Source organism: Falco biarmicus, chromosome Z (assembly GCF_023638135.1).
Source record: "Falco biarmicus isolate bFalBia1 chromosome Z, bFalBia1.pri, whole genome shotgun sequence".
NCBI classification, from domain to species: Eukaryota; Metazoa; Chordata; class Aves; order Falconiformes; family Falconidae; genus Falco; species Falco biarmicus.
The window spans coordinates 11,421,794-11,435,141 of NC_079311.1; the positions used below are offsets into that span (position 1 = coordinate 11,421,794).

Sequence of the window (13,348 nt, forward strand, 5' to 3'; positions counted from 1 at the left end):
CTAAATGTGGTTAATAATTTAGAATGACAATATAGCAAGGATTTCATACACTTGGCTATTAAAAACAATGACCAAATTTGAGGTTAAATCTATATAAAGCAGGAAACAAACATGTCCTCACAGGTATCTGTCAGTGACAGTCCACCTTTCTTTAGGCAAATAATTTACGACACAAACAATAACAGTAAGGTTCAAGTTGATAATGCAAAACTGTCAAAATGAAACTTTCATGTTAACATTAAATCAGATATTTAAATCATTCTGATTGCAGCTGGAGAATGGACTTGCACAAGCATTCCCAGACATTTTGTACATGTTGCTATCAGTGTTCTGCTCAGTGTAGAATCGCTTTGTGGCAGGTCATCTTTTGCAAGCAGGACCTGTAGGATGGCTGTGAAGGCTCTGAGCTAGAGTTTAATCAGTCCCTAACTTTCTCTGGCTTAAGTTAAGGTCATACTCAAGGAAGAGAGGAAAAAAGGTTCAATGACTGTGGAATGCAGTTTGTTTTAATAACACAGTACTTCCAGTGCTTGGGAGTGTAACAGCATACAGAAGAAAATCTGACTTAGCATTGTTTTCTCCTTGGTTTTAAAAAAGATGTCTCATATTTTTAATAATCACACACACACCCCCTTCTGAAGGAGGAGGTTTAATGGTAGAACATTGTAAGAGGGAGGCTGACTCAGTGCTACCGTTGATGCAGCATGAGCAGAATCAGCAAAATGCTAGCACAGGAAAGTCAATAAAGTCCATGAAAGTCTCCTTACCAGCATGGAAGAAAATTAATTTAGTCACAGCATATGAAAAAGCCTTGAAATTTTCTGTAATAACTTGCTAACAGTTTGTAGAAGGGAGAAGCCTGGTATTGGAGGCAAACTCTATGAGGCAGCTGGATATAAGCTCATCTGAGCTTGTATTTGCTAAGAGAGACAAACATAAAACTATTGTCCTTTCTATTGCTGAACATTCAGATGGGCAACGTAATTTTCATATAAGAAAACCATCAGTTTTAGATTAAGTCTGGAAAGAATCTACTCAGACTTAGTTGCAATTATTTTATTTTTTTTTTTATGATACCAAGAGAAAGATTCTCAACAGAAATCAGGAAACAGGAATCCACATATCTCTGTTATTTTCAACAGCCTACTTTCTCCAAGTGGAGACCTAGACCCATCACAAAGTTCCCTTCAGCTTTAACAAACAAGAAACCAGCTACCCCTACGTCCAGACTGTATGGTTCAAGTCAATGGTAATTGCATAGGTTTCAATACAGTATAAAATATTCTTATATCTAATAGGTAATGACATCCACAACCAGTGAAGATAGGATATGGATCAATAAATGAATGTTAACACTTGATCCTAGTCATGAAGCAAAGTAATAATCTGCCTTACAAGAAAGGAAAAATATGGTTCTCCCAAAAGGCAAAGTCCTCAGAACTAGCCAAACTGGACCAACTGTTGAACAAGCCAAAGTTTATGAATAATCTTGGATTTTTTAATGTGTTTTCATTCTTTTCTAAATAGAATTTGTTGCATTGTTACATTGAAAACACATCCTGTTATGCCTGCAGCTCTTTTTGGAGTGCAGGTTCGGAATACCGCATACTCTATTATTGAGCCATTTTTGCAGCTTTTGCGCAAAAAGGAGAACACGTGTGTGTGGGAGTAGCACAAACTGCAGCTGTTTTTCTTTATTTTCCCACCATCATTACTGCAGATTAGTAACAAGGAAGAAGATGTACATATACACCATTTGGCTTCTCTGCAACACTACTGTACAGGAGGTTGGGAGATTATCTTGGTGGACAACTTCTAATTTCAGCAAAATTTTTATGGTCATAAAAGGATCAGCAGTAGGCTGAAAAAAAGTTGTCTTGCAGTCAAAAAGATGCTGCTATTTTGCTGGAATGTTTTATCAGAGATATAGAACTTCCATTTACTCTTTCATTGGTTCTATGAAAGATTGTATAACAGAAGAACCTAAGTGAGTCCAGGAATCTCTAGAAAGATTAATTAAATTTACTGGGCAGCTGCTTAAAAACAACAACAAAAAAATTCAAATGATCCAGGATACAACCCCTTCCCCTCATCCTCCTCATTTTCCTGCTGCCATAAATACATTGTGGCCAAAAACTTTACAGATAACTCAGAATGATGGATGCTTTGATGTTTTCAGCACTCTGGAGCGGTTTAAAAGGGAGATGCTTTTTCTGTACAGTGTATGTATATGAAGCTTGTGAGGCCAGGCAGCAAAATTGCCTGGTCATCTTTTGGAGTGTCAGCCTGGATAGCCATATATCACCTCCTCCCTGACTTTTCAGGCAGTTTAGGACATGTCTTGCTGCCATGCCACCCACGGAGGGACACTATTGCAATTCAGAGACAGATAGGCAGCAAAAATCCAAGGCAAGGTACAATCCAGTTTCAAGGAGTAAAATAATTTATTTTCTGCAGCTGACGTTTTCCGCAGTTGACTCCTGCCAGCTTTCATCACTGGTTTCCCAGGCCGCACTCTCCATCCCTGTTCCTGGCCACAGTTCACCTCATGCTGAAGTCAGTGGAGCTGGGCTGGGTAATGGAGAGGGGGATTCATCTGGGTTACTGAACCGCATGTCACAGCACACAGTTAAGAGTTCATTTCCAGTTATGGTCTCTGCTAATTGCCCTCAGGTGTGTCTTTGTATCATGACCAAGGCAGGCAACATTGGTCAGGGAAGCCAGAGGATCTTCAGTCATTCAAAGTGATCACAGACATTATGTTTGACCTCCGTCATTGTAATTTTATTTCTGTGGCTCTGCAAGGAAACTGTCAAAGCAAAGTAACAAGACGGTCAAGCTGCGGTGCCTGTGTAAAACACGTCCATCTATCTTCATATCCAAAGACAAATAAGACTCCCTGCTCCAACCATGTGAGTTAGACTTTAAAATGCACAGCAATTTTGTAGTGCAGAATTGGATTTCCATACAGAATACTGTGTATTTTTAATTAGCAAGCCTATAAACAGCTTGTCTTGTCATCTCATTAGTTTCATTTTGCCTTGATTTCACTTTTGAAGGTCAGAAAAGGCAGTGAAGCTAAGAGCTCAGCATAGTGCAGGGACAGCCAGTCCTTCAGACTGGCCACAGGTTTCATCAGTGGGCCTGTTCCCTTCCTAACTCAAGAAAGAGACATATCTTTAAGAAACTGTGATTGTGTTGTTGGAGAGGGAAAAAGCATTTTGTCATGAGGCTAAGAATTTCTTCTCTGAATATTATCCACTTCTCTGACTTCCTGAGGACTTTCAGGTAGGCTTGGTTTTCTCAGTCATTTCTAGTATTGCCATCCACCCTGCAGCAAATGACACATGCCAGTTGGAGGCATTTAACACCATTGCAATTATGCTGGAGGGAACGAGCATCTAGCCTTGAATATAGGGAGGGCTCAGTTAAAATGTGTGGAAAAGGCAGGTTAACTGCTGAAGATTTGTACTTCAACATACAAAACTCAGAAGGTATCAAGAATTTTCAGGACCTCTCACTAAGGCTGTAGCAACATAAAGGCGGAGATGTTAGGCATATGGCAAGAGGGTCTTACTGTTCTATGTAGTAGGGATTTCAGTCCCTGGAGGCTGATAGGGTTCCCCGTGTGGGAGTAAAAGTAAAGACAGAAGGATTTCTCTTCTCCATAATTGTCAAAGCAAACCTGTGGCAACCCTCCAGAAAAAGATGGCGTGACAAATTGTGCCTTTCTGCATTTAGTTAATGTTTGGAACTGGAGTAAGAACTGTGTTGGCTTTACCTGGTAATTAAATGTGCAGGATTTAAGAACACTGACTTGTTTCGGAGGCTGCTACTCGTTAGCTGAAAAAGTTACCAAAATTTAAATGGGATTATTTTTAATGGATACAGAAACAGTTGTGTGTATTATTATTTGTCAGGTTTTGATTCTCTTCTTTCTTTCATGGTATAAAAAGTTTTGTGTAAGGTCCTTCTCTGCTCATCACACTTCCTCCCACCAGACCCTGCCAGTTCCTCAGGTCTTTCAAAATCCACATTTCTCTCCACATATTCATCACAAGGGTCTTTTTTGTTATGACTGCAGCCTCTTCTAATACAGGCTGCTTTCCCAATTTCCACTTTTTACATGCAGATGTTTCAAAAGAACAGCCTGTTTTGACTGCTGCTTTCACTCTCCCTCTCCCACTAGATCTCTTTACAAGGTCTACCCAGACATCTTGAAAGCCTCTGATCAGATTCCCTTCATACTTTGCTTCTGGTGCAAGTCCCAGGTTGCATGTGGCTTAGTTTCTGCTAATTGTTCTTCTCATCTGCTGCCCCTTTTACTTCAATCTAGTCTCTTGTGTCTCACACAGCTGCTTATCATCTCCCTTGTCAGACTTTTTTTCCTGGGCTGACTCTGGCCCCAGTTTTTCCTGCAGGGGCAAATGTCTCTGCTCCTTAACACTCATTATTGCTTACATTTTGATAACATCTACCAGCCAGATAAGAAATCATTATGTTAAATGAGATAAACTTACTAAAGGAAAGCCTGCCTTTAGTCGAGGTCTCAGTAAACACTTTGGATCCACCTGAGAACTATAGCATAAAAAATTTCCAGCCTCTTTTTTCCATCATAGTCTTGATGATCAATGGCAGCAAACTATTTCTGTGTTATCTTTGTTTGCACAACTGCAATTTGTAGTTACATTTATAACTCAGTCCTTGCAAGTACTAAGAAATTCAATACTGTGGGTGTTCATGTGTAGATATTTAAACATTTCTGCACCGTCTATTTTGTGAATGGGCTACACAAACAATTTTGCTAACTCTACAGGACATTAACTATAGAGCCTAACATATTTAAGCTGCTGCAGGACAACACTGCTTTATACTCTGTAGAAAACTTTGTTCTTTGTCTTGTCATTTTTATTGTTCTAGTGGTAGTGAATAAAACCCTGCATCTGTTCCTCAGGAAGGACTTAATCCAACGCTCATTGAATGCATTGGAAGAGTCTCCATTGAGCTTTGGATCAAGCTTTTTAGTTCACAAACAAATGCTCTTTGTAAGAATATGCCATTCAAGTGTTGTTCAGAAGAGTTACAGAGGTTCCCTATTTCTGAAATAATGGTCGTTTTTTAAGCCTCTTTTGCTGTGCCTGTTTGGTTGGAGGAATATGCAACTGTACATAGTTGTTGAAGTACTGTAGTATGTGATTATCCTGCCCCAGCAGTTGATATAAATGTTGAATACGTAATGCTGTGGTAAAAAAGTAGTGCTATATTTATATGGCTCTTCCTATGCATGCAGTAATTCAGGAAATATATAGAAATATGCTCCCTGCCCCTGCGGATGTTCAGGCTCAATCAGACAAGCTGGACACAGGCAAGCCATCTTTCAGGACTGCCTTATGTGGATGTTATTGATGAAGCATACTTGAAAGAGGGATTTGTAGAATAAAAGAGGGATACTACTGAAAGGGATTTTTTTCTGCGCTGAGGGAAAGGAACAGATGAAAGGAGAACACAAAGCCCACAGCAGGGGAAAGAAACAGGGGCTATTGTGGAAGAGGGTACAAAAAGACTAAGATAAGACAGGTGTAATCAAAACAGAAACATTAGTTGGAGTAAGACTGTAAAGAGTTTTAAGCGAAACCTTACAGTTCCAGATTTGTAATGACCGCATTTTCCACAAGAAGGAGGGAGAGCTGTGAGTCACTTATGCGGTTGTATCCTCACAAGCTGCAATAAAAAAACATTCCTCCTCACAGCATCACAGGTACTGACTACTTCTTCGGATTTATTGTTAAGGGGAACTAACAGTTTCCATGAACCAAAGAGAACACGATGTCAGTGAAACTCGGCTGTTGTTGCAGTTACAGAACAGAGTAACTTCTTCGTGTGGGTGTAGATTACAGAAACAGTTACTACTGGATATTATATCTGTGACAGACCTGCTTGCAGTAAAATACACTACACTGTGTGGTAAGTGTTGGCAAGGCTACACACATAGTTTGTAAGCTGATGATGACTAGAACAGTTTATGGATCCAGTACTAAAACATTACTCACTCAAGGAGTCACGTTTAAGTCAATGAGATTAGTCATGTAGCTAGGTGCCCATAGAAATCTTGCCAAGCTACTCCACCACATAATAGAGATGTGTAAATGAGTCTGTTAGTCAGCTGAATAACTTAAGAAAATAATTTTAAAGTTCATACTACCTTAGTGCATGAACTCCCTAACCACAGCTGAGGTCCCATTACGTTCTACAAACACCCACTAACAGGCAGTCCCTGTCTCATCAACACACATAGACAAATAAAGGGGAAGTGATTTGCCTTCAGTCACATCACAGGTCATCAGCAATGGCAGGAACAGAACATGGATCTCCAGTCAGTTCCCTACCAGCAGCTCCCTGCCTTTATAACACTCAACATTTCATCCCCATACTGAATATAAAGCATTTATGAACATGACCTCCAAACTTCCCATAGCTCTTCTGCTGACTGATGTATCTCTGCATTCATTAGTTTTATAAATGCACAGAGAATACACAGAAGTACCATTTTCATCTCACACGCACTACTGCAAGCCAGTGCATTCCTTCATCCAGCTCATTTGCATGCTATTCTGCAGTCAGAGAAATACTCGGAACCACAAGGAAAGGAAAACGAGTCTAATCACAAAATTTCTGACAGTTAATCTAAGCACTTAAAAATCTGCATCCCAAGCAAAACTGATTTTTCATACTCAGTGAAATTCAGTGTGGAGGCTACCAAATCAGGCATCACCTTTCAGGACTGCATTTCATGTTATAAATGTTAAAAATGTGCTTGGCATATCCAGTATCATTATCACAGTATTTTCCTTCCTTTCTTTATTCTGCACTGCTCTCAGAATCTTTGGGAGTACACAGAGAACAAGAACAGTATACTGGGCTGTAAAACAGCAGCCTGAAAGAATGTCTTCTTAATAGGAGGAGGTATCCCCTTTGAATTATTCTCCATTTGAAGGTTCACTGCATAACAATAAAAATCTGCATCACTGAAACTAGGCTCCAATATACCAACAAGGTCCCACAGCAGAGAGTCTGAGTAACTCCTCTGTCTCCTGGATAAAGCAGCAGCAGCTGATACGGACATGGCTTCACTCTCTTCTCTCCCTGTTTCTCCCTCCTCTCCTCCAAACATCTTTGTCTTTCATTTCCTTCTTTTTATCTCTCCATCCCAAGCTGCTCTGTATCTCTTCCCCTTCATAACTCCAGGCACTCTTTGTTGGCATGGCTCTGTCCTCTTTATGCCCATGGAAGAGGACACATCTGTACAGAGGCAGATTGTAAACTAGGTCAGCTTGTGTGGCAGAGAAAAAAAAGAGTAGAAATAAGAGCCTTTTGATATAATAACAAGGTCTCACATGGGCATGTGGCCCAGTTGTCAGAGGTGTTGAATGTCGGTGGTTCCCAATGACTTCAGTGGCACTAGCCCTCTTATCCACAGGCTATGCATATAGAAAAACATCCTCAGTTTTGCAGCCCCCTACAAGCAGTAGTTCAGATACATGGTCGCACTTCCTTGAACTTTCCCAAGGATGTCACACTGATCTGAGGATCTGTTCTTGTTGGGTTTTCCTATGTGTTCAGCACAGGGTTGGGATGCATGATGGTCAGTCATTGGAGGAGGAATGAGGTAATAATACTGGGGGTGACATATCCAATTTCAGTTCACAGGGCACATAAAGCAGGCCTGAAAGGGAATGACAGGCAAGGAACTGTCATTTGATTCTTAGAAATAACTGCTTTCATTGACAAACAGTGAGTTAATGCAGCTGATCTTTATACTCTTCCTACTTTCAGAGTTTCTAGGACAATACCAACTAATTTTTCAATTCATTATTTAGATAAATGTATTTTAACTTCACAGTAAGAATTAGGGGAGGCTGCACTCTGGCAAAGATTAATTCCTTCTTCCCCCAACCTGAAGCCCTCTGTAATTCTGTAAAAAAATTACAGAGCATTATCAAAATACACCCTTGAAACAAAACTTTTAAGACATAATTTTCTTCTGCTTTTGTAACTGTTGAAAATACAAATTAGAAGCAATAGGCAAATCTCATTAATATATACACAGTGAAATAACATGTGATTTCCTTTGTGGTATTTTAGTCATGTGCTATCTAATACTAAGTAAATGCATCCCTGTCATAAAAAAAAAAAAGAATTCGAACAGTATCAGTGTCATTTGTGATATTGCTTTATCTAGCGGAACAAAATCTGTGCTGCAGTCATGCAGTTCAGTCCAATCCTGTATAAAGCCAGTAAGCAGGAGAGGAGCAAAAGGTATTTGTTGGAACAAAAGGACAGAGGGGTGGGAACCCAGGAAGCAGACCTCTGAAGTTTCCCCTTTGGCAGTGTAACATCTTTGGTTGCCAATGCAGTATTGCCAGCCTCCAAAGCCTGAGGCCTTCAAAAAGCATGAGACTGGACTATGCTTATCTTAGTTATGTTTCTGAGGTCTGGAAGGGACTTTCTGCATGGTTCTGAAGACTTCTGCAACTAAAAGAAGACTAATTTATTTTCTTCCCTCCCCTCCTTGTGATAATTGGCTTATTCTGTTTCTAACAACTGAAGTTTCTAAAACCCAATAACATATTATAGACCTGTGAAACATCCCAAAGAAATGCAGGCTCATGCTCCTCTTCCTCTCCTTTCTCCGCAGCCCCACCTGGCCATTTGGATGGCATACTTCTCTGCGGGAGTACAGTCTTACACTGGTGGAGTAGGCTGGTGGGCATAAGCAGCAATGCACATCCATGCACAGTTGCTTCAGTCAGGTGTCGGAGGTGCAGTTTTCCTTTACTCCCTGACTACCCCCTGCAAATAAGCTGAACAGAGCTGCACTGCAGTTCTAGCACATGCCCTACACAGTAGCATGGTATCCTAGAAGGACAAAGTCCTGTGTTTGAGCAGCTAACTGAATTGCAGACATTCCTGGGAACATTCCTAGATGGTGTAGCTGAAAAAGCCCTGCTCAGAGCTGGTCCCCCTTCCTCCTTTCTGCGCCATATGCTAGTAGCAAGTAAAAAATGCACATTAAAAAAGACCATACTTGATTCAAAGAATTTACAGCAAAGTATGAAAGAGAGAAAACAGATGGCTGGACATACAGAGAATGGCACACATTTCCTGGGTGAAAGACCTTGGAGGGGTTTTGTCTGTACTATACCTTGTGTGCTTTCAGATACATATGTTTGCAAAGAGGGCCATGGCCACATGTAGGTAATTACTCAGATAGTTTCTTACTTACATTAATAGCACCAGCTTACCCCTTTGCAGTTATATATATATATGTATATTATACCATTAGCTTTTATTATAAGCCTTTTTCACTGTCACGGCATTCAGGTAGCAATGTGCCTATGTGTGAGCATCTGTGTCCTTGAATTCTCACCACAGGATGCAGCAGCTGAATTATCAACAGCAGCATGTAACCTCTCATCTAAAACATGGGCATCTAGAGTGGAGGATGGCATATGTGACACTAAACTTCAGTACAGACTCTGGAGAACTAGAGGTTTGCAAACCTTGTGCCTGTACTGTGCAAACACGGAGATACTAATTGGGTTAGAACTAAAGGACACCTGGATTAATGCAATCTATCTGAGAAGAGTCAACATGGTGCTGCTGTAAAGTCCTTCCTTAAACAAACCTTTTGGAGGTCTCTGAAAGGGCTAACAAAAACGTGGATAAGGGTGATCTAATTTCCGTAATCACACTGGGTTTCTAAAATGTTCTTGACAAAGGCTTTTAAGGAGACTAAGCAGCAATGGCAACAAGAGGGAAAGCCCTGGTATAGCTCAGTAATTGCTTAGATGAAATGCAAAGTACAGGAATAAATGACCAGCTCTCACAATGGAGGGAGGTGCTGGATGGTGTGGGGTTCTGCAAGGGTCAGTGCAGGGATGCTGTTCAGGGTACTCGTGTCTTGCCTGGAAATGGAGTGAAATAGCAAAGTTCCTCCATGGTATTAATTCACCCAAGTCAATAATAAGAAGAAAGAACTACACAAGGACATTATGAGGCTGACCGGGCCATGTAAGGAATTCAATGTAGGTAAATGCAAAAGAATATGGAGAAAAAATAATGTAAATGGGGGCTCTGAGCTGGCCATTGCATGAGTAAAATCTCAGGGTTATGACACAGAAATATCAGCCCTGTGCGCAAAAATTCTTTATAAAATATTGTGAAGAGAAAAACATCATTGTGCCACTGTATGAATCCATGTTTTGTCCACATCTTAAATATTGTGTATTTCTTTATCTCAAATCGGATCTCTTAGATCAGGATGATATTCAAGAGGGCATCATGGATGGTAAGAGGTACAGAATGGTCTATGGACAAAGGCCCCCATAAGCGGCCTACAACTTTTCAGCCAGGAGAAGGAATGACGTAGAAGGATTACAGTGGAGGTCTGCAAACCCATGAGCAGCTCATAGGGAGGGTTAGGATCTATTCCTCACCTCCAGCGTGGGATCTGAGGGGATGAGTAAGTTTGTATTGACACCAAAAAGAGGATCTTCATGGGAACCATGGCAGACCAGTGGAAATCCTTGCCAAAGCCTACTGCGAATGCTGCAAGCACATTTGGGTTCAAGGGACACTGAAGAAGCCTATGGAAGCGAGTTCCACCACCTAAAATATATTGGGGAAAAAAACCAACAACAAAAACCAAACAAACAAAAAACCCAACAAACCACAAAAAAAAACCCAAAAAACAAAAGAGGGGGGACACGGGACGACAAAGAAAAAAAACCCCAAACCAAACCCAAAGCCAAACCACACCAACAAACCGAAAAGGAAAGGAAAACAAAACGCCCAACCCGTAGCAAAACCACCTCGGCAACCAGGGCTCAGGAAACCCCCGCAGCTGCCAGCGGCGGGGAGCTCCCGCCGTGCATCCCCCCGGAGGCGGGCCGCCTCCCGCCGGGGCTGGGCTCCCCCCCCGCCCGCCCGGCGCGGGCACCAGTAACAGGAGAGGGCTCGCAGCCGGCCGGTAACCCGAGCGCGGCGGGGCGGGGGGTGCGGGGGATGCGCGGAGCCGCCGTGCGGGGCGCGTCGCCCCGCGGGACCGGACGGGACGGGGCTGGGCGGGGCGGGGCGGGCGGCGGCTTCGGCCCTCTGTCCCCGGCGTCGGCGATAGAGGGCGTCGGCGATAGGGGGCGGGGGGGGAGGAGGCGGAGGAGGAGGCGGAGGAGGAGGAGGAAGGGGGACCCGACGTGCCGGGGCTGCGCGCGGGGCTGGCGGCGCACGGTGCGCGCGTTGGAGAGGCAGCTCCGTGCGCGGGGCTGCGCGTGTGTCCGCGCGCCCTCCTGCCTGCGTGCGTCCGCGTGAGCGCGGCTCCGCGCGCCGAGCGGAGGGAGGCGGCGGCGGCTCCGGCAAGTTGGCCCTTGGCGGGTTGCGGCCGGGGGGGGTGGGCGAAGAGGGGCGGGGGAGGTGAGGGGGGGGTCGGTAGGGATGCGAGGAGGGCCAGGGGAAGGGCGAGGAGGGCCAGGGGAAGGGCGAGGAGGGAGGGTGGAAAGGCAGGGAGGGGAAGGTAGAAAGAGAATGCGGGGAGGGGAAGGGAAGAGGGAAGGGGGAGCGCTACGGGGCTGGGCCTGCCCTTGCCCTCCGGCCACGCGAGGTGTGCCCGCGGGACCCCCAGGCGTGCACGTTCCCGTGGGGCGGGAGGGGCTGGCGACGCGGGGGTGCGGGGAGCCCCGGGCAGCCGGGGGATGCTGGACAGGGCGGGCGGGCCGGCAGGAAAAGCCGTCTCTGTGCGCGCATCCCCCCGAGGTCCGCAGGTGGAGGTGCGGCTCTTCCCCCGCCTCGGCTGGGGCTTGCGAGGCCGGGGCGGTCTCCGCAGCCCTCCCGGGGGGCGGCCGCCGTGCGCGGGAGCCGGCCGGGCCGGTGGGCGCGGGGAGGGCTGAGAGCCCGCGGGGCGGCGTGGAGTGGGGTCGGCAAGATCCTGAGAAACCGTGACGTAATTATTTTTTAATCAGCATGTTTTTTTCATGGCCATCTCAATTTTTCCTGGACTCCCCTGTTTGAACCGAAAATTCCCTCTTATCTTTGTTTCAAGCCTTTCTATTTTTAGATTCCTCAGTAACAGCGAAGCATGAGTTTAAAATATTTTATTTCTTTTTATTTGGCTTCTGCTTAGGATCACTGCAATGTAAACTTCTCAAACACGGGTGTCTCTTCCTAAAAAGTTACTGAAATTATTACTGAGGTGGGCAGGCAGGCAGCTACTGTGAATATCAGTGTTTGAGTTCCTGATAACATTAATCATTAGCCATAAAAAGTGGTCATCATACTGAAGTTTGTTTTTCATCTTAAGATGAATTGCCTATCGGCTCTCAGAAGAGGTATGTTAGGGCAATAAGTACCAGCCCAACCTACCCAGCTGGAAGAGGTATAGCAGATGCCCAGCTGTGATTTTTTTTTACCAGTGAAATAAACGTGTTGTTTTATTTTGAGCTGCGATTAACAGTTCAATGTTGTAATGATATCCTCTGATTCTAGCATTGTCTCATAGCTCTGGTATGTCAATTTGTATTCATGCTGTGTAAGTGTTTTGCAGAGGTTTTGCGTATCTGACAGGGATTTATTTCACTTTCACAATTACATTTTCTGGTCTCACCAGCATCAGGAACCCAAGAAAGGTATATATACATCGATATCTGTGGTAGTACATGACTTCTTTTTCCTAAGAAGTGCCAGGTATTTATTGTATTTTTAGATCATAGCTTTTATGTCCCTGCACACAGCAGAGGATGAAGTTATACTGGAATTGTGTTCATTGAAGTGTATTCATTGTAAGTATTTCTGATCAGTTAGTATTGAGTGTTATTTCTTATCTTCGTTCTGTATCTGAATGTCAGTCCATTTGCTGTCCTTTGATAGTCTCTGCCAAAGGAAGTTTGCACAAATGTAAAATGTTACATACCAATATCGGCTTTAACCGCTACCTTGTTTTTCATGTTCCTTTTCAATCTCCTGTCCAAAGAGTACAGGCCCCGGGTGAGCTCTTAAGTAAATTAAGCCATATTTATAGATGTCTCATATTAGTGCTGCTAAGAAGTAGCTTTTGTGGCAGCTGATGGTTATGTTCCTTCTCTGTGGATGTGCAGCTTCTGTACTAAGGGATGTGTGCATAACTTCCCGGTCCTTCTGAATTACTCAAAACTCCTGTTGACTTCAGCCGGAGTTTTGGCTAAGTGAAGAATACAGGATCATATACACAGCAGAATCCTGAGCGGTTTGACGTATACTTTGGTCATGGGATAAGTTAATTCATGCCTGGTTTGTCTTGTCTAAACTGCAAAACTCACTT

At 43.6% G+C, this 13,348-nt stretch overlaps 1 protein-coding gene across 3 annotated transcripts in view; it reads left to right on the forward strand.

Moving 5' to 3' along the window:
- PALM2AKAP2 (PALM2 and AKAP2 fusion) overlaps positions 1–13,348 on the forward strand; it is a 274,692-nt gene that overhangs the window by 162,397 nt on the left and 98,947 nt on the right. The window contains exon 1 of one of the 3 annotated variants that reach the window (XM_056324618.1): positions 11,240–11,411. The exons of the other annotated variants lie outside the window; for them this stretch is intronic. The gene's annotated coding sequence lies outside the window, so the exon portion shown is untranslated. Of the gene's footprint in view, positions 1–11,239; positions 11,412–13,348 lie in introns of those variants that run through there. 3 annotated transcript variants of the gene reach the window in all.